The 17,997-nt window shown below is 45.4% G+C and overlaps 1 protein-coding gene across 2 annotated transcripts in view; it reads left to right on the forward strand.

Moving 5' to 3' along the window:
• The first annotated feature begins 4,921 nt into the window (after positions 1–4,921).
• Positions 4,922–17,997, forward strand: part of RNF216 (ring finger protein 216) — a 120,740-nt gene continuing 107,664 nt past the window's right edge. Inside the window, exon 1 of one of the 2 annotated variants that reach the window (XM_073361904.1) lies at positions 4,922–5,071. The gene's annotated coding sequence lies outside the window, so the exon portion shown is untranslated. The remainder of the gene's footprint in view (positions 5,072–17,997) is intronic. The other variant, XM_073361905.1, reaches the window with a different exon arrangement.

A 17,997-nucleotide genomic window follows, 5' to 3' on the forward strand; every position in this document is an offset into this window, starting at 1 on the left:
AAGTGTTATTTACTCCTCATAACACAAGAACTAGGGGCCACCAAATAAAATTAATAGGCAGCAGGTTTAAAATAAACAAAAGGAAGTATTTTTTCACACAATGCACAGTCGATCTGTGGAACTCCTTGCCAGAGGATGTTGTGAAGGCCAAGACTATAAGAGGGTTCAAAAAAGAACTAGATAAATTCATGAAGGATAGGTCCATCCATGACTATTAGCTGGGATGGGCAGGGACGGTGTCCCTAGCCTCTGTTTGCCAGAAGTTGGGAATGGGTACTGGGGGATGGATCACTTGATGATAACCTGTTCTGTTCATTCTCTCTGGGGCATCTGGCACTGACCAGTCAGAAGACAGGATACTGGGCCAAGTGGACCTTTAGTCTGATCCAGTATGGCTGTTCTTATGTTGTTATGAATTAGAAAGGAAATGGAGAGGGAGTAATGGAGGGAAGGAATTTTTTTTTTTTATAATTTCCATTGCAGTAGCCCCCAGTCAGGGGTCAGGGCAGCATTGTGCACATGTAATGAAAGATGGCCCCTGCCCCAATCTGAGTGGAATGAGGAGGAGGAGACAAAGAACTGGAAAAGGAGATGGGAGAAGAGAGGCCACATTCAGCTGCAGATCTGCACCTAGAATGATGTGTGCGCAAATCCCATTGACGGACAGGCTGTGAGTGAGAATGAAGCCAAAAGGGGATACCCTGTAGATCTGAGAAAGTAACTTGGCCCAGAGCCTCTAGGGGCAGGGAAATTTTTTTTTTCTAGTTGTTGCTGCTTTTATTTTCCAGTACCATAAAAACCTAAAGGGCCAGACTGTGCCCAGCCACCAGTAGGTGCACAGAAGGGGGGAGAGGGTACAAGAAGCCTCCCCCTGCCACTTGCACCCCTGTGCAGGGACTAAGTATGGTTCCATTGGGCAGCATAGACCCTGCTAGCATGGCCACCTTTACTAGCTACCCAAAAGGTTGCAGGGAGAGGCAGGGGCAAGGGAGAGCCATGGCTGAGTCCCCCTACCCTCTTTACAAAAGCCAGCAGAGTTATCCAGGTATGGAGTGAACACCTTCTACTCCAGTTCCTTTAGGAGCCCCAGAAGGAATTTTCGCTGAGTCAATGAGGCTTTTTCCTGGGGGCTTCTTCTGCAGCACGGCCCATCTGCCCCTCTCCGGTGCACCTTTAGCTGGAAAAGCCAGCATGTAGCCCTCCCTAATTAATTAACCCACCAGTGCTGCTCTTTAATACTTGATTGACTGAAAAGAGAGTTTTACAGGATACTCCAGTTCAACCTAGCCTCCTGCCAGTCCTGCTTCAAGTTTAATCTCGGTGAAAACACTCTATTGTGAAAATCTTCCGGGAAACCGCTACCTAGTAATATCTGGTGCTACATAGGGATGGAGTGGAGCTGCACTGACGCTTCCATGTGCAAATGCAATAAATTCAGCTAATAAAACAACTAGTTCCTCAGATTGCAATACCTATACGTACGCTGCCTGGCATTGTAATATGTTTTTTAATCATCTAACTAAATGGCGTAGCCTGGTGCTAGCTGGGACAGGGACCTTCTCTCTGTACTACTCAGTAATACAAATAAATAATAATAAATTTTTGGAGACAAGAGTGTAGGGAAAGGGGTGGTCTTTTCAGCTGCATGTCCTACAGCAAAATAGTTTCCTCCTTTAGGGTTTCTAAACAGGGTTACCAAGGCTTACTGATCAAGTAACAAGGCTCCGTGAATTTCCGTTCAAGTGTCAATGAAAGAGTTCTTCAACCCTCAGTACAGTCAGATGTTTCTTTCCATCTGAGAATGTGTTTTACATCTGACAGGGTTCCACAGGACAGGCTTGGATAAGTCAGTGATCCACTGGATCCATTGTTAGTGGCACTGGCTATATTCAAGCAGGTTTCCTGATGGTTTTTGCCATACTAAATATAGTTTTGTGGCTGATCTACTCTGTCACTTTTATTTTGAATAAGCTCAGTCTGGATAGTGGCTTACAATTTCCATACTCGAAAATCTTTGTTATTTTTATTTATGTATTTGTTTGACACTAGTTTATTATTATCCTCCAGCTGGGCATAGCGTGGCCATCTACCAGATTTACAGCTGCCCCTAAATCAATCAGAAAGTTCATACTTGTGCCTGTCACACTGTTAGTTTAGGCAGTAACTTGCTCATATTACTGCTATCTGGTTTCCCTCCCAATCTTATCCATTTGTTTGCTGCATCCACCTGCTGCCTTGTCATTAACGTAAACTCTTTAGAGCAGGCGCTGTCTTTCTACTATTTGTTTGTACTGCATCTTGTATGATGGGCCCCCAATCCCTGACTGCAGCCCATGGGCATTGTGGGAATACAAATAATAAATTCCAGCCTGACAGTTTGTATACATAAACGTTTCCTCCTCTTTTCATCTGTGAGTCAGTCTCTATGTGGTGACCCTTTTTGAAACTGCATTTTCTGTTGCAATGTACCTTGTATGAATGTCTGATTGGAAGGTTTGGGCTCTGTCACCTGGCTCCTTGCCTCAACATACTGATCTTCATGAACTTTCTTTCCAGAAGGGCCACAGTGCCTGACTGTATTTACAGCAAGTCTTTTCTGACTTCAGACTAGTGGGTTGTGGACTATGTTGCTTTAACCAACTGTGCTGATTTTTACCTGGTTACTGCACATTTGAGATCTGGAACAGTGTGATCCAGAGGTGAAAAGCTTGTCAGTTAGATGTTAGTTTCAACTGGAGTGGAGACTGAACAAGGACTCCTTACTTGATCCATTTGTGGGTATGTTACATTCCAGGAGCCTGATTCTTCACTGCCTTGCACCTTGTATGGTCATGCAGACCTGGGCAAACTGAGTGCAAAACATTAGGATTCTGATTTTTATCCAGTTGAAACCATTTTTGTCTACTGGAGGCATGACTAACTTATAGGAAATCAGGAACCATGACATGCATGACTTGTCTTTTTGCTGGTTAGGAGTGCTTTGTTGCACATTTAGCAGTTCAGAGACCCCTTCAAATGTCTTGGGCATGTAGATCAGACTTTTCCAGCCTCCAAGAGTTGTAGGAAAGGCAGTAGAAAAAGAAAAGTCCATGAGGGTGCTGGCAATTTTATCATAGTCCTTTTATTAGAGCCCAGTAGATAGCAGTTTTTTATTTGATGGGAGTTGCACAGTGGTTGCCTTATAACCAGCATTTTTTATTTATACGGAAATACAAAATGCTTCTCTATAGCAGGGTTATGGGCTTAGGTTTATTTCTTCTACAGATAAGTGGGGGAAAAACACCTTGTTCTTTTTGTCTTCTTAATTGAGTCAGTTATTTATATTGAGTTCAATATGAGTCATTCAGATACTGTGGTGATGTGAGCAGCATAAATAGCTAGAGAACTAGAAAGCTAATTCAGAATCACCATGAGCCCATAGAGTCAAAAGTTACCTACTAGTTAGTGTTGCTTTTTTACTTCATTGTAGCAATGCCATTTGCTATGAATTTCTGTGGTTTCATGTAATAATGACTAGCCCCTATGTAGCGCTTTTCATCAGTAGATCACAAAGCATTTTATAGGTCAGTATTAGTCCCCTTTTACAGATGAAGAAACTGAGGCACTTAGCACTGGAGTGACTTGCTCAAGCTCACCCTGGGAAGGGAATGGGATGGGGAGGAGACAGAAAAGAGCTAAGGGAAAGGGATGGGATGGGATGGAGTGAGTGGGTGAGGAAGAATAGAGCCCAGGGCATGGAATGGAACAGAATTGTACTATTTCACTAGTGTACTGACCTCATAGAAACTGATTGTGCCTCTTTTATTAATTTAAATTTTATTTTCTTTGATGTTTACCTGATATAAGATCATCTTCAGTTGTTTTAAGGACATTGTGATTTATCCCTGTATTGTACTGTTTCAGTAAGCACACACTACTATAAGACAGTAGTTATATTGAAGTTTGTATTATCACTTCTAGCCAGTCCAGTGTCCCAAGGGGAATAGCTTGTAAAGTGCTTATGACAGGTCTGGGTGGTTGAGACAAAGGACTGGCACCCAGCAATAACCTGTGTTCAACCAGGAACTGAACCTCTGCTCCCTGGGGCTGAAACTCACCCTTGCCAAAGGGCTGGCAGGGCATGAGGGCTAGGTACCACCTTGGGGCTGAAATGAGTCATGGGTCTTGGGCACACCCCTGACCTTTACTGCAGGTCAGACATTTGCTCTCCTTGTATCTCGGGGGTGGATCTGGATCTTGCAGTCACCCTGTTACTAGGGGGAAATTTGGTATATATGAAGATCATTCAGTGGCCCATGTCGGCCTCTTCACTTTTAGGGGTCTGCTGGCCATCTTGAAGCCAGCCTACCTCTGCACCCCCTGGCCCTGTGGGCTCCACTATCCAGGCCAATGTTCCCTCTAATTTTTGACCGGCTCTGTGTGTAAAATATTTCTTCTGTGCAAATTAAATGTGTGGGGTTTAGGATCTGTGTGCATGTGCATAGCTTAGAGGGAACCGAGCTCTAGCCTCATGCTCCCACCCCACCACATGATGGCCCGTCAGCTGGGCCTCTGCCATCCCACCCCATCGGCTGGGGCTCTGCGCGGCCAGGGAGGGGGCAAAGCCCAGCCCGGACGGGCTCTGTTCTCCACCCCCAGTCCCCTTCATGCTGGGCCCCCAGGGCTGTACTGGGGTGGGTCCATCTGCCCCCCACCCCAGCTAGTGCTCTGCCCCCCTCCCCACCATGGCCCCGCCCCCAGGCTCTGATTCCCTCGCTCCCCCCCAGCCATCCCGGGCCCTAGGGTCCCGCTCCCTCCCGCGCAGGTAGGGGGCCGCAGGAGGACCAGCCTGGGCCCTCTCTATGGTGCGCTCCCGGAGACGGGCCCCTTCCGACCGCCCTTCCCTTCCCCGCGTCCTCGCCTCTCTCTGGTCGGAGGGGGCGCGGTCACGTGGCGGCCAGGCGGCGCAGGCGCGGCGCGGGCCGGAAGGAGGCAGGGAGCCTGGCTGGCCGCGGCGGCTCAATGAAGCGGGGGTCGCGGGAGGTGAGGGTCGGACGGAGCGGCCCAGGGGGAGGCGGAGCGGCCAAGCCGGGTGAGTACCCCACGCCGCTGGGCAGGGCCTGGCCCCGGCGGCTTGGCCGCGGCTCCCCTCCCCCCTCCCCCTCCGGGCGTCCGGCGGCCCCCTCCCGTCACCTCCTCCCCCAGCTCCCCCCCCCCCCCCCCGCAAGCCGCGGGGAAGGCGCCAGGGCTGGGCCCAGAGCAAGGAAGGGAGCGAGGCGGGGGCCGGGGGTTCCGTGCCGGGCACTGCCCCTGGCTCGCCCTGTGACCTTGGGCAAGTCACAGACCCCCCGCCCCCAGGCGCGGCCGGGGTCCCCTCCGGGCAGGGGGAAGGAGGCGGGGCCGCTGTCCCTGGGGTGCGGCAGGGCAAAGTTACTGCGCTGGTGTTTCCTTCGGGCCCTGAGCTGCCTCTCGAGCCCGGCTGGGGGGGGGTTACTGCCTCTCGAGCCCGGCTGGGGGGGGGCGGGGGGGTTACTGCCTCTCGAGCCCGGCTGGGGGGGGCGGGGGGGTTACTGCCTCTCGAGCCCGGCTGGCGGGGGGGGTTACTGCCTCTCGAGCCCGGCTGGGGGGGACGGGAGGGGGGTTACTGCCTCTCGAGCCCGGCTTTGGGAGGGGCTCCCTAGTTGTGTAGCGCGTCTGTAATTGACGTGATGCCCCTCAGCAGGGACAGGACCTGCTCGTTCGCCTCAAAGCCCGGACTTCCAGCTTGGAAGGAGCCCGCGAGAGACGCTGCTCCGGCTACAATAGCCCAGGCGAATTTGCTTCAGTGCCTCTGATCTGGTAGCAGCTGTCGAGCGTGTGCATGTTGGCCGCCCCTGACCCTGCTGGCGGAACGAAGCGGGCTAAGAGCCCCTCTGGCCGTGGGCCGTTTTGCCCAGCCTCGCCTCGGCTAGGCCGTGCTGCGTGTTTACCTTCTGAACAACTAGAGCAGCACGCCGGGGCCTGGCCGGGAACAGCTCACAGAAGTACACGAAGTTCGCCTCCCCTTCTCGCCTCGTTTCCTGTTGTGGAACGCTTCGGGCTGAGTAGGAAGCTTGAGGGTTAAAGGAACCTCTCTTTTGAAAAACAAAACCTGACCGGCTCCTTGAGGTTCTCATTTAAAGGGGGGCATGGGTTCAGATGCTAGTGCCATGAGTGAGAGAGCAGCTGTGGAAGTGAAGTGCCAAGTTGTATGAGACACAAGCAGCTCTGCCACATGATAATAGACGATACAATGGTGAAAATGATTGTGTTTGGCCTGTGCTAGCTTTTCTGCAGTTGCTACCATTGGAGCTACACCTCTAGCAGACAAATGACTGTGCAAGGTCAAGGTTTCAAAAGAGAGTCACGTTCCCAAGGTAACTTGACGCTTTGTATTTTGAAGTCAGACCCTTCCTTAGTTAGAACCTAATGCAGTGAAAATTGGAACTAGATTCGTAACTGGTTTCCGGCAGGAATGAGGGAGAAAATTTTTCAGACATGTATCTACAATATGGTATATTTAATCTGGTATATTATAACAATGCCATTTTTAGAGAGTAAGCTTTTCAGGTTCATACCTCTAGTGCTGGACACTGTTGGTGTTCCTGGAAAGTAGTAATATAGGTTTGCAAGCTTTACTACTGTGAGCCATCTTTCTTAGGAGTTCTGCAGCAGCTTTTGCAAAAATGCTAATGACAGTTGGGCACTTACCTGTCATTTGTGCCTTTTGAAAACCTCCACCTTAATGACTGCATCCAATGAAGTGAGCTGTAGCTCATTTATGCTCAAATAAATTGGTTAGTCTCTAAGGTGCCACTAGTACTCCTTCTCTTCACTTGTATCCAGTAAATGTCTGAAAAGTGGCCTGTGCTTCAGTCTTGTTTTTTAATCTTAAAATAGCTCTATCTACAGTACAAAAAAGTAAACAGTCCATTTTTCTCTTCAGCTTTTTGTCAAAACTGGTTGAAATTTCAACTTTTTAAACAAAGTTTTGTGTCTTACTCCTCAATCTGATACCTTTTGGTGTTCTTTACATAAAATAAGAAGTATGCTCCATCCACACTCACATTCTTTACTAGAGGTAAGAGTGAAATACTACAGGGCTATGACTTAATTTATTGGTGTCTTTCACCAGCACTCTTTTAAGTAGGTGGTGGTCATGTTTCTGAATGTTTCAGCTCTGATCTAAATAGCTGCAATAGCTTGATAGCTGAAAAAAGCTGCTGATCTTCATGCCAAAATGAAGCAATTTGCATCTGTTTTCATGTCTGTCTTCACTCTTTCCCCCATCCTAGAGTCTTGGTTCTTTTTTAAGTGTCCTCTGTTCTGTGTTTCCTACCCTTCCTCAGACACTGCAGTGTGTAGAAGCTTACAGTCATAGCTAAGGCCCTGCCAAATTCACGGCCATGAAAAACACATCATGGACCGTGAAAGCTGATCTCCCCCCATGAAATCTGGTCTTGTGTGCTTTACCCTATACAATACAGATTTCACAGGGGAAACCAGAGTTTCTCAAATTGGGGGTCCTGCCCCAAAAGGGAATTGTGGGGGGAGGGGTCACAAGGTTATTTTAAGGGGGTATTTACACCCTTACTTTTGTGCTGCCTTCAGAGCTGGCTGGCTGGAGAGTGGCGGCTGTTGACCAGGCACCCAGCTCTGCAGGCAGCAGCGCAGAAGTAAGGGTGGCAACACCATACCAGGCCATCCTTACTCCTGTGCTGCTGCTGGCGGTGGCTCTGCCTTCAGAGCTGGGCTCCCAGCCCAGCCACCGCTCTCCAGGTGCCCAGCTCTGAAGGCAGCGCTGCCGCCTGCAGCAATACGGAAGTAAGGGTAGCAATACCGCAGTCCCCCCACAACTCCTTTTTGGGTCAGAACCCCTACAATTACAACATGCTGAAATTTCAGATTTAAATAACTGAAATAATGAAATTTACTATTTTTAAAAATTCTGTGACTGTGAAAATGACTAAAATGGACTGTGAATTTGGTAGGGTCCTAATCATAGCTCTCTGGGAGAAGATGGGCCTCGATGGCTAGAGAGATCAACAAGATATATCTTATGCCTCTGCCGAGAAGGCTCTTGTGCCTGAATGTACTCTTCCGTTTGTCCCCTGGAATCTTCAGTAGCTGTGTGGGAACAGAATGGATATCCACTGCTCCACTGACTCAAATCTTTAGCTGCTGAAACAGTTGTATAGTGCCATGTTGGGAGGGGAGGGGTACTAGCTGCAGGGTAGGATCCTTATTCTGTGGCAGTAGCAAAACGGCAGGGCCAACTTTAAAGATGTTACCCCTGCAATACTAATCAATGTAAAAATTCCATCTGTAGTACTGTTGCCTTGCAAAATCCTACTTACTTCAGTGGGCTTTTCCATATTACATAATCATCTTAATGGGTTTTATTTGCTGGGTGTCTGCATAATGAGTAAGGATATGATTTGGTCATGGATTCTGTGACTTTAACAGATCTCCATGACTTCTTTGGCTCTGGCTTTAGCCCTGCACATGCCAGGGTTCAGGCTGTCAGCCCCACGCATGGCGGGGTTCAGGCTTCCGTGATTTATTGTTTATTGTCCGCATCCTGTCTGTGACTTTTACTAAAAATACCTGTGACAAAATCTTAGCCTTGATAATGAAACTAGATATTGACAAGCAGTTCTTCTCTACAGGAGGTTACAAACACTTGGCAAAAGATTCAGACTCATTTTCAGTGGAAGAACTGTCATGGCTTGGTTCAGTCCATACTGTGTAGTGATGCTGCCCTCCACGGTTGATGCAAAGCATTATTTAAAGTCTTTTTTGTGAGTGGTATATGATTTTTGGCCAAGCTGATCACTGTTATACAGCTAAATAAATGAGTGCAAGTGGGTGCTTTAAAAGTTTGGGGGGCGGGGGGTGTGAGGAAAGGTGGGATGTATATCGCTTACAACAGGGCAGTATTACTCCTTATTTATTTATTGTAGCACCTTGGTGGTCATCCATGACTAGGGCTCCTTTGTGCTAGGTGCTTTACAAACACAGAACAAAGAGCCTGTGGCTTGCTTTTCATCTTAGACATACATTTCAGAAATGCTTTTGGTGCTATAAATTCCACAGCAGGCAGATGCTGTGTCTTGTTTGGAAATGGGGTGGGTGTTAGTATGGTTATCTGACAGACATGGCCGATTAGTTGCGTGTTTAGCACTGTCTTGTAACTGGACACATACAGTACATTCTAATAGTCTCTAAGTGGCAAAAGTAGATGACTCGTATTAGGGTTAAAATAACTGATATTGAAGGATGAGTTGAAGAAACAACTGAAAGGTGACAGGAAGTGTTGCAAAGTGGCCAGTAGCTGATTAATAAGAATAAAAACAAACAGCAAAGCAGTGAGGAAATGAGGCCCTATTGCTGTTTTCAGAGTCTGGAAGAAACTCCCATTCATTAGTTTGAAATGTGCATCTAGAAAAATACTCTGACATTTTGAGTAGCTTTCAGTGTAATAGTGCAGGCTAACTCCTATACACTAATGGGTTTCAGTGTGCAGATAAATCTCCGTATTAAGTATTTTTGCATAACTTTCCTGAAACTTGGTATTGAGCCTTGGTATATCATAGAATCATAGAATATCAGGGTTGGAAGGGATCTCAGGGATCTAGTCCAACCCCCTGCTCAAAGCAGGACCAATCCCCAATTAAATCATCCCAGCCAGGGCTTTGTCAAGCCTGACCTTAAAAACTTCTAAGGAAGGAGATTCTACCACCTCCCTAGGTAACGCATTCCAGTGTTTCACCACCCTCCTAGTGAAAAAGTTTTTCCTAATATCCAACCTAAACCTGCCCCGTATGGGAACTTTGTATCAAATCCTTATATAGAAACTTTGTATTGAACCTTGGTATGTTATATAGCCCCTAAGAATAGAATAAGAAGAAAAATCTTTTTGCTAGGAGTAGAATAAGATCTCCCCCCTTCGTAATCAATTGCCCTGTTGAATGAACGAGGTGTGAATGAGCAAGGCATGGAAGGCAACCACCTCCAGACAGCTGCGACCCACCTCAAGAACAATAAAACTTGTCAAGTGGGCTCACTAAAGAAGAGCAGACATGTTGATGGCCTTGTGGGTTAGAAGCAAGCACCTTCTTTTGAAAACACCCTCTTTGAACAGCATTGGGACAAAACCCAGAAGGAAGCAGCACAAAGGACCAGTGGACACAGATACAGATTTTGAATCTGGTATATATTTGCATGAGAGGGAAGCTGCTGTAAATGTGAGGTGTCTTGCAGAGGACTCCGGGTCTCGTCTTTCCAATATGGGAGCATCAATTCAAATCGGCAGAAGCCCGGCTCCACCCCTTCCCCATCTAACTCACTTGGCTAGTGAAGTTAAGGGGAGCAACTAGTTGGTAACAACAACAAGACAGAGTGTGTGTATGTGAGAGCATGAATGTAATATCTGTCATACATATATGATACAGTGTTAATGGATACATGTATTACCAATAAATGTAGTGCTTGCCTTATTGCCCCTGAAAAGATCCTGTGCAGTATTTTAAGTACAACAAGTGCTTGCAGTAGGCTTCATTCTTTTCAGGGGACTTAAAACTGTGCTAATGTTTCTCCAGTCAGAAACGTGTTGCATGTGGACTCCATCTGGAAACCTTTTAAGTTTTGGCTTAAATGATATAAGTCAGAAAAGTGGACTTGTGTTCTGAAATCATGTTAGATTTTCTTTTCCAGGCAACTAACAAAGATGGGCCTTCACTGAACTAATGACCTTTTGATTGTGGGGGTGGGTGGTATTCTGAAGTTGCTACACATAACTTAAATTACTGTAAATGGGAGTTATACAGACTGTGATAGATCCCTTGCTATTTACAGTAAGTACATGGCCAGTAGAAGCCATGGAATATGCAACTTATTTGGGAAGCTATCTATTAGCCCATGTGATCAAGCTTTAGGTATGTATGGACATGATGGTTCTTATAGGCTTCAGTGCAGACACAATTCATTGGGTAAACTGTCTCCTCATGACAAGCGTCTGTCTGTAACACTAATTTGAAAAACCAAATCAACTGAGAACCACAGTAAAATGTTAAGCAGCTGTCTGAAACTGATGAGCAAAGAAATGTACAGTTAATATGTTCAGATCATCCATAGCTTGCCATGTTTCCTGAAGTATTGCAGCATAGAGAATATGGAATGCTTTACGCTGATCTGAGTCACAGATGTGGAGCTGAAATTACCTTGTTTTCAGTTGTTGGAACTCTTGCATTGCTCTTATAGAATTCTGGCTTCCATGCTGATTCATCTTGCAATATCTTAAGTGTGGAATTTTCAGACTGATCACTGGTCCCAGTCCAATATCAGTTTTCAGAACCAGTGCGCCTCTCTAGGTAGTGATCAGCCCAAGTTTCTAACCCATTCCAATTATGAAAGATTCAGTGTTTTTGCTGCGCTGAATGTTAACTATTTTTAAAGGACAGTTAATATTTGTACCTGTCAGGGTTCCCTCTTCTAGGCAGTTTTCTATGCTGTTGACACTCTAACAAGTCTTGTTTCCGCACGCAAGAGGCGTTATAAATGCCCATTTAAATAGAGAAAGTATTGAATTTAGGAAATAAGTAACAAATTACACTGAGGCAAATTACTATGTCTGTTTCTGTCTCCTGCCAAGATAACTAGCTTCAGACAGCTGGCATACTGGGTCAGTCTTCTGCGAAGAGGCACTTGAAGGTGGTTGTGAGAATGAGAGGTGGTTAATGGGGAGTGGCAAAGCTGGTAGTGCAAGGGTTCAGCTCGGTGTTTATTCTCTTTGAGTTCTCCAATGGCACTGCTCAGCCAGGGGAAATGTAAATCGAGCGTGGGTTCTGGCCTCTGTCTTCATGGAAATCTGACATTTCATTGTCCGTGATGCTTGTCAGTCATGTTAAGGCTGTTTTTAAGGTTTGTCATTGTCATTATTTATAACTCAAAATGTAACAAAGTTGATGAACCAAAAATGTAGCCAGCTGCTTGGGCTCTGAAGATTATTGTGATGTATGATACTTCAAGTTGATTTCTGAAGACAGGCACTGTATTTCTCATTCACACCAACTTTTCACCTCTGTAGGTTGGCTTGAGCAACTGTCAAAACAAGTTTTTGGTGAATTAACATTTGTTTTGATAAGCTTTTAACTAAGGTCTGTAGAAGTCTGACTTGCTGTTTCCCTGCACTATAATTCAGAAACATATCCACCTACTATAGATGCCATTCATTTTTTGAATTACATGTGGTAAGAAACTTTACAGCAAAGTGACTGCCAGTAAACCTCGTCTGTTTTAGTAGCACCTGCTATTCGAGGACCTGAAAGTGCTTTATAAACACTAACAACTTCTCAGTACTGGGAGGTGGCCAGTATTGTTCCCATTTCTCAGTCAGAGGCAAGTGAGAGGCAGGTTGTGACTTCCCAAAGGCATCGAAAAGCCATTGCAGAGCTGGAAATGGAACTTACCCACTAGGTAACATTCCTAAGAAGAGCCGATTCACTTTTGGTTTTGATGTGAGAAAATAACAGCTCTCCAGTGCTTCTTGCAGGTCACTTTTGCTTAATAAGGTACATAAAGACTAACACCAAACCAGGATTTGAAAACATGCATTTATCCAGGCTCTAGTACAAAACTTTCCCTAATGGAGAAGTGGGTTAAGATGGCTACCTGAGTTAAACTGACAGACTCCAATGTTCACAACTACATGCAGCAGAACAGGGAAGCTGACCAGAGAGTTGTCAACCTCAGTCCGCTGTTGTTTCAGAGGACTCTTGTAATATTTTTGGGGAGAGGAGGCAGCTGCAGCAGTGCAACTGAAAGGGAGAAAAATAAATATTCCTTTCCCTTTTTTCCCCTACACAGAGAACTTGCAGCTGCATATGATTTTCTATTCTGCCGCTGCTTGTAGGGTTTTCAGCAGCAGATGAGGGAAACTGGCAAGATTCATAGGTTTTTAGCTCTGCTACAGAACATGGTTAAAGTCCCATCTACAGCAAACATTGGAATTGTATTGTAGTGGATCAGGCTAACCTGTGTAGTAACTGGTATCCCTTTGGAACAGTTGTTGTATAAGTAGGCTTGTAATTATTAGAATATAGTCTTAATTTTAATACCACATCAACAGAGCACTCAACAGGTTTTGTTTTTTATTTGTGGCTCTGCTCACTGGTCTATACAGTCTATACAATTAATAGGCTGCTTGATGAAGTACAATTTTATAAATTCCCTTGCAGGATTTTTGGACTTTTCTAGATGAAAACATACTGCATTTGGCATTTCAGATGTGTGAGAGACTGAGAGGTGTGGGGTTCAAAAACAAAGGCAAAAGGGAAATAATTTTTCCAAACCAAGTTTGCACAGGCTACAGCCAAACCTTCTTAGCTTCATCCGTAGTGACCCTTATGTTTGGAGAGCATTTATTTTTGACTAGATGAAACTGATGGATTCTAACTGGTGGTCTGATGTCACCTGTAGAACTGAAACATAGATGTGCAGTGCCTGCCTTCAAAGCATTTTAGCTGGTCAGCAGAGAATTTATTTTGTTTGTATGGACTTTTTAATTAGTGGTAGAGTACATAAAGTAGAGAGACCTCAGAAAAGCGTAATGTAAAATACAGAACGCTTCTGAGACTGGCCACTGGCTAGTTATCCTTGTTTCAGTTCTGAGTAAAGATGCTAAATCCTATGTCTTTCATATATGAATACTTGTGCTTTCAGGTGTCTTGACACATACTAATTAAAAAACAATCAGATAAAAAAAGTCAAACCCTAAACTGGCCATTCTCATGTGACAGGGCTGAAGCTGGTCCAGGGGCTGCCGGAATCCTGCCTGCCAGCCATGCTCTGCTTATGAGAACATGCAATCATGGCTTCTCCTGAGCAGAGATGAGTTGAAGGCAGAGAATAGAAGGACCATTTCACAATAAAACAAAACATACTTGCCAAAAAGAGGCCTCACAGTCTGTTCTTGTGAATATCTAATAATTGGGAATCGTTAGCCCTTGAATGAACACTAATACATTCAGATTTCTATTCCAACAAGATTACCTCTGACCAACTTTTTAGGTACAGCACATTGTTTGTGTGCACTTCTCCAAATTATGGAGAAGTAGTTCTGCATCCATGCTAGCAGAAGAGTTTATGAATGCACTGTGGTAGATACTAGGGTAGCAAACAACTCTTGCAACAATTAACTAACTACAACTTTGGTTTGCATGTTTTAGAAAAGAGTACTGTATGGGTAATTGACACGCTTCTGGGTAACCATAGTAGCAAGCAACTGATTTTTAAAGGGACACTGCCAACTTAAATCATATGTTGTTAATCACACAGTAGAGGTTAGTTTGCATTTCTTAAGTTATTAAATCATTTAAAATCCTGTTTACGTACCTGCGCTCCTTTTCTGTTGGCTGTAAGAAATGCAAGACATAAACAATAAAAATCAGTTGTTGTTTTCACTCAGAGGTCCTTAATACTGGAATGTTTGGGTCTCAAATGCTTCAGGGGAACATCTGCTTGTTCTAAAAACAGCTTTCACTGAACCCTCTTTTTTTTTTTAAAAAAAAGGCCTCTGTACAAATTGACCCCTGAAACTCTCCTTTCTCCCCAAGATAAGCAGGCTAGCTGCTGCAATAAAAGATATTGTTACTGTTCCACCCAGTCGTACCTTCTACCTCATTTCAAACTGTCCCTGTTAGTGAAGAGTGGGTTATGCTCACCGACTCCAGCTCTTTTGAAAGTGAAACTGTGGTAACTCCAGTCAGAACACAACATGCACTCCCCTTTTCTGTTTGTCCTTAGTGACGCTCCCTGGTTAGTGCATTATGGATGGATCCACATCTAAATCAGATCTTCCTGAGTGCTGCTCAGTATTCTCTCTCCTGGATTCTTCAGTCCACTGGGTTCATTCTCTGCTCAGCTGCTCTACATTTGGAGTACCATGAGAAGCCCTTATGCTCACTGTGTTACAACTAGTTTCCCTGCCTCCCTTGTCTCCAATGCTGTCTGCTGCTGTCAACTTAAGGTGGCTCTGAGATTCTGGCCTGCATCTGTTGGTTTTGAGCTGATCTCTCCCTTGCAGCTTCCATGAGCTGCTTCTTTTAGCCCTGATTCTTGACAGCAGTTTGCCAGCTGCCTGCATCACTTCATGCTCTTGCTCCCAGCTGCAGCATGTTGGGGTTAGTCCAGCCAGCAGTCCTATCTCTCTCGCTCCCCGTTAAGAGCCTAGGCTGGAAGCTGGAGAAGCAGCCTTAAGGGCTCTTGAAGATGTGCATCCAAGGTGTTAAACAGCAGTTTAAAAATCACATTTATGGCTGGATTTTTGTATCTATTCTTGTTACAAGTAACACTGAAGATTCCTGAAACTGTCGAGACAAATAAGAGGAAAGACTCTGCACTATTTTTACTTTATGTATTTTAGTACTTTATATACTAGTAGTTTCATTGTGTCCCTTCTGCAGGCAGCCAGTCAGTTTCTCCTGCTCTGTGTGTGCCTTTTGCACAATGAGGAAAAGAGAAATGTATTAAAAGTAAGAAAGCAAAGTCAAATAGGTTGTCAGTGGCACTGACAGGCAGGTGCAGCACCCGAAGCCTCCTCAAGTTTCAAAGAATGGTTTTAAAGTAACTTCAAGTTAATTGTGTTCCTCTGAATCAGGAAGAGAGGCTGTCTGCCTATCTTCATTTCAGTAGAAGTCACAGCTAATCTACAAGAGTGAAAACTAGAAGAAAAACGGATGGCTGTTGTAATGGAGTGTGTTGAAAAGCAGATCACATGGTTTTACATGACATTCCTTTGGTCCCCACCCTCAGGACAAAATAGCTTCTTAAAACAACTGTTTGTTTGAAAGATGAGTTGTGAGCTGTTTCGGAAGCCATTTGTACCACCGTGTGTGTGTTACTTCAAAATTTCAGTACAGTTGTATTTCTAATAACTGAACCATCCCTCTAGTGAACTGCCAGCATGACTTTTGATTATCCCAACATATTTGCTGTGGTCCAAAGGGTTTGAATGGTTGAGGTTCTGTTGCTCTATCTCAGGCAAGGAAGTTGCAAGTTAAAATTCTCTTTTGGAGTGTACAGGGCAGTGATTCTCAGTCTCTTTACCATTGTGAGCCGCATATGCAGTTCTCTGTGGTGGTTTGTTTTTTTGTTTGGGGTTGTTTTTTTTTTTTGGTGGGCAGCATCCACACTATATATACATACACATACGCTACCTGTATGGCCCTGAGGATCTCACATGTGTTGCAGCTGTGTGCTGCTTGGGCCACGGCTTGAGAACTGCTGTTCAGATTAATGTTCTGAACAGTATCTTAGTGCTGAGTTATCCCTTCACTTGCAAAACTTCGGGGTTCTTCACTTCACTCTTGTTGCCGGCACCCAGTGCCAAGAGGCTAAACAACAGCTGAAGTTGGTTCGTTACCCGGTGTGCTACACCCAATAATCACAACGGGGTGGAGAAGCAGAAAAGTTTATTTGAAGCTTCAAAAAGGTACAGGGAGATTTGAATCTCAAATCCTCTACACAAAGCAGGAAGTTACACAGGCTTTTATACATCCTTTTTCCCAGCATACTTATCCAATAGCAAGCTGCCCCAAGTATCCATATAGCTAGCCAATCCAGTTCCCAGCTAGTTCCCTGGTTCTCTGTATCATTTGTTAAACTATACATAAAGCTGCTTTATTCAGCATTGTTCTTCCATATCTCCCCTGTTTGGCCTTGCTTAGTTTCAGGCAGTCTGACTCTGCAACATATTGTTGCAGATTCTCAGCATAAGTGCTGTGTGCGCCTCCAGGCGGTGGGGCCAAGGACGCTTGGGCCTAGTACGCAGAGCTGCTGCGAGTGCCTCCAGGCGGGCGGGGGGGCCAAGGACACCTGGGCCTAGTGCGAGGGGGCTTCGACACTCGTGGTCTTCCATCCCCTCGAGTTACCTAGTGGCCATGCCCCAGTGTCCCCAACAACTCCCCCCTTTGAGAACACTCAACAACCTTGGCTCTGAGTTTTCTCACTTGGGCTACTTATTTCTTTACAATAGGACTTTGCATAAGCACTTTGTGATAGCCCTGAAGAGAATGACTTTTGCGAAAGGGCCCTAACACATGATACTGCACAGCATAATACCAGTAATACAAGCAATACAGGAAAGAGAATTTTCAATAGCAGGCTAAATAAACCACCAAGCCAAGACGACAAACCCCAGCCTGAAAACAAGGTTTGCAACCAATCGTTCTCTGGGGCAGTATAGGCAACCTGTGCTCCGGCTCGGGCATGGGCCTCAGCCTGTACCACCTTTTCATAGATCTCATAACTGCTATCATTTACATATACACAACATCGGGGCCCGACGAGGCACAAACCCCTCCTTGGGATGCCAAGAGATAGTCCAAAGCCAGCCTGTTTTGGAGGGAAAACGTCCTGAGCTGCTGCACCTCTTTATTTAATGTTTTTACTGCTGACCCTAAATCACTAACCGAGTCCTCTAACTCTAAGGCCACCTTCTCAAATACCATCTGCAGCCTTATAGTATAGCAGCCTATGCATGCCATGGCTGGCCCGGTAAACAGTGGCGCTATTCCCAGTACAGAGCACCCTACAAGCTTCTTGGTTGTGAGGGGATTCTTCATATTCCAATGCCATAGTCAGTTGCTGCAGGGTCTTTTCTCGTGACTCAACAGAGGTGTCTCGGGCATTTCTAATCTTTCCTTTGGGCAGTGTGGCAGTTATGGAAAGATGAGGAACTCCATGAGCTATATAACAGCTACCTGTCCAGTTGGCTGGCAGCACCTTGTAAGCCTTTCGGCCACATACAAAATAGTGACCCTGTAGGGCCCAGTAACGACTGTTTCTTAAGGGGATTCCTGGGATATTTAAGGCTGCTTTGGCTGCTTTTTTAAACAATTTATATGCCCCTAAGGGGGCATCTTATTTTTTTGATTGGGTACAAGTGGGGGCGTTTCTAATTGTGCCGTTCAAATTACACTCGCCATAGGGACCACTACA

Source organism: Lepidochelys kempii, chromosome 10 (genome assembly GCF_965140265.1).
Source record: "Lepidochelys kempii isolate rLepKem1 chromosome 10, rLepKem1.hap2, whole genome shotgun sequence".
Taxonomy (NCBI): Eukaryota; Metazoa; Chordata; order Testudines; family Cheloniidae; genus Lepidochelys; species Lepidochelys kempii.